This window comes from Rissa tridactyla, chromosome 5 (assembly GCF_028500815.1).
Source record: "Rissa tridactyla isolate bRisTri1 chromosome 5, bRisTri1.patW.cur.20221130, whole genome shotgun sequence".
In the NCBI taxonomy this organism is placed as follows: domain Eukaryota; kingdom Metazoa; phylum Chordata; class Aves; order Charadriiformes; family Laridae; genus Rissa; species Rissa tridactyla.
The window spans coordinates 43,865,966-43,876,614 of NC_071470.1; positions in this window are offsets into that span (position 1 = coordinate 43,865,966).

Here is a 10,649-nt window from a genome sequence, read left to right on the forward strand (position 1 = left end):
ACAAAGAGGTGAACTCTGGAGCAGCAGTGCCTGCAATCCCCACTAGCGCGGCCACATGTTCCATTTCAGGCAACCCATTCAGGGTCAGATTCTTCTCTGGCACTGGTCATAATTTCAGAGCTTTTTTTAATTGAAGAGACATTTATGTTGTCTTGAATTAATGATGTTCAAGGAAAAAAACCCGCAATGCTTGCAAAGCACAAGATTCTATAATTAATTTTTATTTGCTGGTTAACTTTCAAATATGTAACCGCCTTGAATATCTAGACCCTTTATGCCCTAGGTTTCAGCAGGGAAACTCTCTAAAAAGTCTATTTTTCATGTTACGATGAAAACTCTCATAAGCGATCACGTAAATAAGGCAAGCAAGGTAACCTTTCTGCTACAGCATCTAACATACACATTTAGGAAAGAGAGGTGCTTACTGCAATGTTTAACATACATGTTACTGTTTATATTTGCTAGGGAAAGTCCAGTAAAGAAACAGAGATATATTTTTGTCCTAAGCTCTAAGTTTTAGAGCCTCATATGAGGTTGGAAAATTATTGTTTTCTATCCGTGTAGTTGTACAAATTTCAGTAAGTTTTTCCAGGTGGAGGATTTTATTTCCTGGAGATGGTTTTCTACATAACTGATCTTCTGTTTTGGATCTGGGCAGCCACTAGCCACCACAACATTTTAATGCAGGAAATGCTAGGACGTGCTTGGCAAATTTCTATAGAGAGTGGATGAGTAATTACTTGAGAGAGAATTTCAAATGACCCTCCAGCTCTTTGCATATTTATAATTCTGACTTTGGGTAGTAAATTTGGTTTGCAGTTTCAGTAGATTTATTTTTTTTTTTTTATGTTGCTTGAAGTTTATCATTAGGGATATGATGTCAGGTGAAGCAACTCGGTAGGAAGAGCGAACTCAGGTTCCCATAAGGGGGTCTAGTGTGATGTTTTAATATTCCAAATAGTTGTCACCATTAATGTTAACCCTCTGCAAGCCTGGTCACCAACTTGCGACAAGGTGAAACGTGCGCTTTGTGTATGGGTTTTCCTATCAGGGTTTGGACCTTCCAGTAGAGTCTTTTGAACTTCGCCTTTTGGCGAAAAGATTGCAGCTCTGCCTTGCTCTTCATCAATGGCTAGGCTGTGGTGCAGCCTTTTTGTATTTTCCTATCTGAATTATTTCTTTATCTGCTGTGGTCAGGAAGGTCAGCCTTTCTGTTGCCGACATGACTGGTGAAAGGTGCAAAAGCAGAGAAGATATGTATGATTTTTTTCACTTTTCCGACCTTCAGGCAAACTGAAAAGCAGGAATTGAAAGCTTACGTTCAAATAAAGGATATCAACACACGGAAAAAAAACAAAGGCAAGAAAGTCAAGCGTTTATTTAGGAAAATGTTGAATTTCTCATTGAATTCCTACGTTGTTTGGCCCTTGACTGCTGTGTGGGGAAAGGCCAATGTTTTCTGGTTGCATATTAAATAGTTTTGTTTATTGGAAAGTTTTGCAGTGCTTACTCTCAATTAGGGTAACAGCACCTACATGATAACTAGCCTTGGGTGTTTTATTAGCTTTTTTAGATATTGTATACTTCTAACTAATAATAGATTTTCCAAGGGACAAGATTTATGTTGTAGACTTGTGAAACCTGTCTACGCCAGCTTCTCTTTTTAATTACATACACTGGATAATTCAGTTACTGTGCAGCGGTAACAAAGTCCATCCTGCTGAAAAGACTGCTCTGAAGAGGCTGTCAGTGCCTTAGCTGCTGCGCTTGCGCAGACGGCCACTCTGATCAGCGCTTGCCGTGGATCTTGCACACTGATTGTCCTACTGCTTCTCCCACCGTTGAAGCCGCACTGATGGGAAAGGTGGGAAATTTAGAGGAAAAAAGCCTGCTACAAGACAGAGCACTGTAACCTGTCACCCCCTTCTAATCCCATAAGGTGATTACTGTCTGTATAACACCTATAGCTATACCAAATAAGGTCCAGTTGTTGGGTTGTGGTTTTTTTTTTAATGGAAGAGGGTTATCTCTATCAATGGAAAGACCAAAGACTAAATTAGCAGGGATGAGGCAGTGGAAATTTTTGCAATGCCTGATATTAGGTAAAGGGTACAGTGAAAGAACATCCTTTAGAAGCTGAAGCAGCCGTGCAGCTAGTTCAGCATTGTTCAGGGTTTTATTTTGCTAGTTTTGAAAGGTGACAATGTTTTGCACTGGTTTTGCTTCTGCAATATATGTATGTGTTAAATAATAATAATCTCTAATGTGACTAAAAGGCACAAAGCAAAGCTTATTTTACTAGTTTTGAAAGGTGATGGTGATTTGCACTGTTTTTGCTTCTGCAAAATATATATATATATGTTTTAAATAACAATCATCCCTAACGTGAGTAAAAGGCACAAAGGAAAGCTCAAAGTAAAATGAGTTGATCTCAGTGTTCACCACAAGGATCCTTGCGTTAAGCCCTCAAAGAAGATCTTGAGGCTCCAGGCCCATCAAAGTTTTGTAGTGGATACTGTACTCCCTCAAAAATAGAGGAACCCAGGAAACAAAACAGCAGCCAAAAAACACCAGCCCTCAGACAAAATACACGCTTCGTGGAAGAGAGGTTACATTAGGTTACAGGCATAACTGAACCTAATGTCAGAAAGTGCAGTTCGTAAGCTGCGTTGCATCACAGCTTTAGAAACTCTCAGTTGAATTTGGCAGTGTTTTCATTTGCTTTTGTGGTTAGTGAATCTTTTCAGCTTGCAAATTTCTACTCAATAGTCACAAGAATCTGTTACCAGAGACCCTGAGGAACTTTCGTTTTGATGTGTGCTATTTTATGAAGTTTATTTTGCAAAAGGAGATGTGGTCCTTGCTCCTTTCAACTTATTCCTGATTGCTGTTTTTGAATTCCTTAAAAACAGAAAGATAACGTTATTGATACAGAGGTGAAGATGCTAATGTATATAAATATGTATATAGGGTGAAGGAGTATTTAGTGATTTCGTCAAATTTCTTAACACTGTAAGTTTAAAGAGTCTTTATTTTAGCTTTGTGGGCACATACTGCACAGCCTAAATTCAAGTTGTGTTGCTCAGTTGTGGTGGATTGTGTAAAACAATCCTCTCATTTGTTTTCAGTGTTTGTACACATAATGTTTTCTCACAAAAAATAAGCTTGATTGAAATGCTGCTTCTAACGCTCATGAAAACAGCTATATATTGTTTAAATGTTTTCTAGACAAGCTCTGTGTTGAAAAGAAGTTGAAATTGAAAGTAATTGTAGAAGTACATCCCACCGAGAGCTGATTTTTGGTGTGCTTTTGAAAACTGGCCTTCACTTTTGGATGCTATTGTGCATATGTATGCAAACTAAAGCTACTTTTTGCCTTTTTTGTTTTGGTATTTTGTGTTTTTCTTAAATGAGGCACTAAGGTGAGTAGGGGATAGCTGGCACTGAGCTTACAGGATATACTTGGAGACAAAGTGATTTGTACCTTTGCAGGTAAAATAATAAATTCACTTTACTGACTTTAAGTTTTCCAGCATGATACATGCAGGATGGAAAAATCCCAGCATGAATGTCGTCGCTCAAGTATATATTGTGGTGCTGTTAGGTAGTAAAACACAGTTTTCCGTTTCCACAGTGAGCAAATTAAGTGTAGAAATCAGAAAGCTTCCCCTGGCCAACCCGTGGCCCTTCCGAGTGCAGAAGGTGTGAGGGAGCTGTGCAATGTCCGGCCGCCAGAGCTGCCTGGGGCTGCTTTAGCCCCTGCGTTACTTAGGTTTAGGTTAAGCTGTCTTTAAAAGCCTCCAGGGAGCTGTCGTGACAACAGGCAGGGATTAATGAGATGCAGGAGTCCAGGCTTGTTTCTGGCAAGGAGGTTGAGTGGGCAGTGAAGTGGCAGAGGCAGCTATCAGTAGTTCTGCCATTTCTGCTCTGTGTGAGTCTCCAGATATCTCACAGGGGCTTAGTAACCCTTTGCCTCTCCCCCTTGCCCACCCTGTGCTGTCCCACTGCTACAAGGGCTCCGTAGCAGAGGTCCACTGAATACGAAATCACATACCATCATCTTTGCAAAGTTGTCTTTTCAAGATTTTTGAGCTTGGATTCAATGTGACTGCGGTTATTTGCAGTAGTTTTGTTTCCCTTTTACAGATCGCATTTATGGACTTATTCCTTATCTGCGGTAGATTTTGGTGATGTCTACAGTTGAAAGCCTGGGGAGGTCTCAGCACTACGCTATCATGTGTTTGGGACTACTGCAGAGATTCAGATCTTCCAGTCTTCAACTTCATGGATGAAGTCTTGGAGACACTGGGCTTTCTTTGCATGTGCTGCACTGCCCTTGACTTCCAAGTTGCTTGGAGAGAAGGTGGCCAGAGATGTGGGCCACCACAGTCCAGGCATTTCTTACAGCCTCTTTCTAGTTGTCTTCGCTCTCAGGAGCGGTCAGGATGGAGAACACCAGCTGGATGAACTGGTTTGGTGCCAGTAACATCTTGCTTCTGTTGTCTTTCCTGAGGAGCCCTTTGGTTTCCCAGCTGTTGTATTGTGGTTGTATAGTTTTTGTAAGATGTGGAAAGGGTACTGTAGCCTGAAGATTTGGAGCAACTGATAACAAATTATAAGGTCCGCAGCTTGTTCTGGCAGATGGAAAATGTATTGCAGACTGCAGCTTGGACAACTTGTGGATGGTATTTCAACTGGAAATCCGAATGAAGAATGAATTTATAGAATGAGCATTGGAGGTGTTCTTCACAAGACTGTGTTATCACTGCAGTGATTTACCCATACCAGGTTTAGATGTGCTAGCTATGGTTACCTGAGCAGTGTAACAGCCGTGCTGCTGAGTATTTGCTCATGTCCTCTGATGCGTTTACAACCTGTTCTTAGGGCCATGCTCTCTTGGTGACAGGGGTAGTCTTCCTGAGCTAACCGATTTAAGGCCATCATTGAATTGTTACTAATTTCATCCTGATTAACCAACATTAAATGCTGTGTACTCAGCTAAATAAATTATATGAGGGGTATAGACAATAATGTGTTAATGTAAGTGCATTCTACCTGATACAGCTTTTATTCTTTTCGTTTACTGTCTGTCTCTGGCATGTAGCGGTATAAATAGACCATGATCTCTTCATGTATGATAATTCATATGTTTTCCTATACCAACAGCAGGGTTTCATGACTTTAAGTACTTACAATGCTAGGCATATGAAAACGCTTTCAGAATTCAAACCGACATTGACAGCAGTCATCTTTGGTTGCTATTCCTTGTCCCATTTTTCAAAGGATTAATGTGTATTTACTCGGGCCTTTTATTTCAATCTCAGTAGCAACAAACTGAGCTCACAGTTTTATTGATAAAGAGAATACTGTATAATTTTCTCAGTGTGTGTCAGTAGTAATTGAATTGTTAAAGTAATGTTTATACTGCAAAAAAATATTTTTTCCTCTTTGGTTTTTCCAAGAAAACCTGAGAAGAACACAAATAGAAAGTTGAGGTTTATTACACTCTAAATTAAGCTTAAATGATTTATAATCTTATATTTATAGATCTGTGACTATACTTTTTATGTAGAATTTTTATGGAGACCTTAAATAGAACTTAGTGATTTACAGCTAGCTGGTTGAAATACATTATTTTCAGGGTTTGTTGCTTTCGTTACACATTAACTAACAGTGTGCTAACAGCTAAGTAAATGTTTGGCAACTGATCAGAAACTCTAAATGAGGTCATAACACACGGAGAGGTCCTGAGAGCTTACAATTCCTGTTTGTCTCAATGAATATTGTAGCTACTAACCATCCTTCACAGCTCGTAGGCTCCAATCCAACGGTGCACTGGAGCGTATACATGTCTTCAAGCCAATAAGTAGATCCATCAGCTCCACTAAGGCCGCCAGTCTGCTTAAAATTATGTACAGGAATGAATACTTCATTACGCCAAGGTGTTATGGAATAAATAAGTACTGTTGGGAGAGTTTCAGTACAATAAGGTGGAAGACTTGAGAACATCTTTGTCCAGCGTGTTGAGTTGCTTATTCATGTATGTGAAAAGCAACTGTTGCTCTATACGAAAAGTGTTGTTTTCTATTTGATTGCAGCTCGTGAGATCATAAATACATACAATGTACTCTTGTTTTATCCTTGCATAGAAATTGTCATTACAGTTGATGTCATGCATGCAGAACCATGAAAGTAATGATTTTAGGCTTATAGGTATGTTTCTTAAGATGTCAGTCTCAATTGACAGACAGATACTCACTCACCCCAGCCCAGTATTTCAGAGGGAATAGTTTGTTCACCCCACATCATCTCTAGTAGTTTTGATATAATTTGGATTGACGGATTGACTGCATTGCAGTGGCTGCTAACTGTAATGGCACGGTAAATAGAAATGCATAGAAGAAAAATGGTACATTATTTAATCAGGTAATTTATAGAAAAAAGTATCTTCTGAAGTATTTCATTGTGAATAGGGGAAAAGAGTTCAAAGTCTTTGCGCTGGAAAACTGATGACCAACTCTTAATATAGAGCAAAACTAACAGAAATGAAAATGTGAGTTATTTGGACGTTTGTATGAAGCCCCTCACCTAGCGAGTGGTAGAGATTGCTAAGAAATACCGGTATAAAACACAGAAATGGAGAAGTATTTTCCTGAATTTTTTTTGTTGAAATACCATCAGTTTATTCAGAGTTTCATTATCTCTTCTGTTATCAAACAGGAAATCCTGTCTTTGCTTTACTGCCTCTGAAAGTTAGTCTTATCAACCAACCATTCTTTGCGTTTGGCTCCCCAAAGTTTCTTCCACTTCTAGTATCTCACAGAGTGATTAGCTCTGAAAGAAGCAGGTGGAGCCAGCCTGTGGTTAGCGCTCCTACACACCATTGGATATTTTCTTTGTGTGAAGACAGAAGAGATTAATCTTGGCTCACTGAGGCTGATAAAAAAGTGTCCTGTTTTCAATTTGTTCAGGATTCCACTTCCAGAAAATATAATCGCTTGTCAGAAGGGACCGTGCCTTCCGTTATGGCAGAACCGTGTTTAGCAGTGCTATCAGCTTTATCGTAATGATACACTAATGGTGGTATTAGGTATACAAAACCTAGTTGCCTGGAGTTAAACATCTTGAACTGGAATTATTTTAGGAACGTGTTTTGGTTTTGTGTTGGTTTTGGTTTTTTTTGGTGTGGGTTTGGTGGTTAATTTTTGTGAAGAAAAAAATAGTTGTCTTCAACATAGCGTCCTTTTTTAATAGATTTTGTTAAAACTCAGATTTTATGTTTTGATGAAGAAGATCCAGAATGGTTTAAAAACAAAAATAAAACCAAAACAACTTAGGAAAATTTCTGTTGGCTTAAAAAGTGTTTTTTCCCCAACAAAATAAAAGAAAAATCCCAGCGACCTTTATTTATAACTAATTTCTCCCAGGTCCGATGTGTAGATGTAATCCCATACTGAGTACCCGCCGTGATGTAGTGCAGATTTTGAGGATGAAGATGAATCTAAATCCTCATAATAATTTAGTTGGTGTTTTAAATAGTTAATTTTCATATTTTTTAGTTGCTTGCAACTCCCTTATTCAGATAGAAAGGCCAACAGAAACAGAAAACCAAATATGAGATAGATCATATATTAATTACTTGAGGGAATGTTTAGAAACATTTGCAGAACTGTGGTTTTTAACAATAAATGCATATTTTATTTTACGCTTGTAAATTAAAAGAATCTTACTTCTGTAAGATGACATAGTAGCTCTCCTATTAACTTGGCATCTAAGATCCAGCCTGTTACAGTTTTCAAGTTCTTGCAGCAAAGATGCTAATTCTCTTCTTGTTTGGTTTTTTTTTTGTTTTGTCTCCTGGTGTTCTCCTTGTCTAACCGTAAGCCAAATGGATATATTCGTATAATGTAATAACTTTGTTTCTACTTTAATTTATCCTGTGGATGTTTCCAGGTGACGAAAGGAGACCTTTTGAAAATTGCGTGCTCCTTTCTTTTTTTTGTTAAGCGATGGAAAGCGCGCCCCAGTGCTGACAGAGGCTGCTTTTGTCTCATTGACATGTATGCATAATTTATACAGCCTTATAAATCTTGGCTTTATGGGACTATGTGTTTTACAAATGAGATGAAGAGTGTCCCTTTCGGAATGGATTTGTTAACGCCGAGAAAGAGTGATATTCTCTCCCTCTAACCTCTTGACCACCCTTTAGTAAAATAGCATGGTTTAGTGTTAATGGATTAATTGCATGTATAGCAAACATCTTCATTTTCAAAGTCAGGGCAAGCTGACACCTGTATTGTCCTGTGTTAAAAATAGGACGGTGTTTCAGAGAAAAGAAATAGGGAGGAAAAGCTTATAAAGACAGACTGTGTTTGACAGAGTAAACACTGAGAGGCCTTGGCTGTGTTTATATCTGTTATAGTAGTTATAGGCAATTATTGATATAGTAGATATTAGACAATTATATCCCTTCTAAAAAGATTAAAGAGCTTTTCAGAAACACTTCCCTTTCTCTGTATGTTTTTATGCTTGTGTAAAGGGTAGCTTCAGTCTCTAATACTTTGGAACTATTCTTCTCCAAACCAGGTAGAGTCTTTGAATTTTATTTTGCCCAGATCAATTTAATGATCATCCTGTATGGAGAGAAAGGCCATCATCCAAATCAAAATGCATTTTTTTTTCTCTATTTTTGTGAAGAACTAAAAGAACCGGGGTGTCCACTTGTTTTAGCATTACACAGTCACTTCCTTGTCCAGAATTTTCTTTGTCTGACAAAAGTGGGGGATCCCAGCATTGCGTACTGAGGAGAGCAGCCCAGTTTATCAAAGACTACTGTTTTCAATTAAAGGCACGTAAACTTAGTTTTTGTTAAAACAGATTTAACATTAGTATGTTTAATTGCCCCCTGAACATCTGTCCATTAACAAACATAGTAAAAGACCTTTCCAGTAGTCTTTACTGCATTATCCAAAAACTTCCAGAGGTGAGCTACCCCCAAAAAAGTAAATGTTTTTTATATTCCTGTGTAAATGGAAAGTTAGGGAGAAATAAAAACATTCAAGTAGATCTAACAAAGCATGTAAAAGCAGCAAGTCTTTTACTAAGAAAAAAACCCCCAAAACCTAATGAAGTAGTTAAATTCTAATTTTCATTAAGATCCATTGACAAAGACAGACCTTTGATTTCTTCTCAATCACTTTCTGAAAATGTTTGCTACAGTACTGCTTCGGTTTGTTTTAGTTGCTCACACACAACTGGAGAACGTGTGCATTTGCTATGATCCGTGTTTATACACAGGAGTTGTGCTGCCTTAATCAATTTAGTGAGATTCTGCTGTAAATTGGCACTGCTCCTTTTTATTACAATGGCAGATAATTTAACGTTTTTTCATAATGTCTTAATGCCAATTGGCTACTAATTTATGCAATTCCATGTATTTTGTGTTTTATTAGGCTTTGATTTTGTCATAGTCGCTGGTCCTTGGCTATACAAACTCAGAAATTTTCTTTTTTTAGAATACGTAGCAAATTTTGTAACAACTGTACCTCCTAATATAGCATTGGTACAATAGCAAAGTCCCATATTCATGAGAAGTTTGTCCTAGATCTGGAAGACCAATAAGAAATAGGAGGGAAGTGATTGATTAGCATTAGTTGTATTGGCACTGCCGCGCCTTGTCAGCCTGGACATGGGTCACTCACTGCCTGTTACTGTAGGAACCGTACAAAACCAAAGCCGAAGCCCACCAAAAGCCCTCTGCATAATCATAGTGCTTTCATGGCTGGGCTGTGGATGGTATAAGGCAAGACATGCAGTGCAAAGGATCTCTCATTAGGTCAACCCATTCTCTGAGAAAAGCAGATGACTTTTCCAGGCACACAAGCCCTACTTCAGGTCTGCGATAGAAACCAAAATGTTGTATATTAGGAATTCAGTAGAGGTATTGGTTTTATAGCACGTTGTACTTTCCCCATATGTTTTACCATCACCCAGTAGTTTTGCATTTTATTCTCTGCTAACTAACAGTCTTAAACTCTCTCTGCTTACTAATACCCCCTTTTGTTATACCTATTCCAACTTTTTTATTCCCTTGGAATCCCCCCTAATTTATTAACGTAATTAACATAACCTTAAAGCAAATTGTTCTCAACCTGTGGCTTCTATTTCAAACCTGTCCTAAAGCTTTTCTGTTTTTCCCACTTAGATCGATCAGCCTAATAAAAGGTATCATCATTTCCGAAATCCTGATCTTTTTATAATATGTGTAAGAAACAGTAGAGGGAAGAGACAGACAATGAAATAATATCAGTAAGTTTAAAAGGCAGTGACCAACAGTCTATTTATTCTGTTGATTTTCTGTCTCCTCAGTGAGTTTTGGATGAAAAAATGCAATAAAACTATATTTTTTTGTTTTGCCAATGACAGTTTGTTCTAAACAGTATGAGTTATGACTCCCAAAGCTCAAACAGTTTGGCATTTTCTAAATCAAACAGAAAGAAAAAACTGGTTATCATTAGTTTTTGTGTACATCTAAAAAATACAGTGCCAGAATACATTCAATGACCATCCAGGGCATATTTGCTCTGATGTGGCAATTATGCAAGACCTAGCAAAGACAGACGAAGAGATTTTTTTTATACTGTGATAAA